Source organism: Corvus brachyrhynchos, unplaced genomic scaffold, assembly GCF_000691975.1.
Source record: "Corvus brachyrhynchos isolate BGI_N302 unplaced genomic scaffold, ASM69197v1 scaffold219, whole genome shotgun sequence".
Classification (NCBI taxonomy): domain Eukaryota; kingdom Metazoa; phylum Chordata; class Aves; order Passeriformes; family Corvidae; genus Corvus; species Corvus brachyrhynchos.
In genome coordinates, this window is record NW_008240034.1 from 1,560,323 (window position 1) to 1,560,727 (window position 405).

General features: G+C 67.2%; 1 protein-coding gene across 1 annotated transcript in view; it reads left to right on the forward strand.

Moving 5' to 3' along the window:
- Positions 1 to 405, forward strand: part of LOC103622137 (PWWP domain-containing protein MUM1) — a 29,291-nt gene that overhangs the window by 6,649 nt on the left and 22,237 nt on the right. The gene's annotated exons all lie outside the window — the stretch shown is intronic.

Genomic DNA, 405 nt, shown 5'->3' on the forward strand with positions numbered 1-405 from the left:
CCCCCCCCGTAAATTACCGGGCCCGCGGGGGCGTGCGGAGGGCCGGGGGGGTTGGGGGAGGCTGCGGGAATCGGGGTGCAAACCAGTCCGTGGGAGCCCGGCCTGCCGGGCTCTGCAAAGCCGGGGGGTGATCCACAGAAAGGTGGGAATGGAGTGGGAAAAGGGGGATGAGGGTGGCGGATAAAGCTGGAGGGGGGACAGATCCCACAGCGGGGGGAATTATCTCGGAAAAGGCAGCGTACGTGCGGGGTGGGAAGGGGATTTGTGGCCGTGATTCCATGGCGCTCAATAATCCCGAGCGCTGGTTTTTCCCGAGCCATCTGGGCACTCGCGGAAGCGCGGGGGGATTGGGTGGGGGTGAGGAGGGGGCCGTGGCTATCGATGCCGGGGGCTCCCCTTCCCACC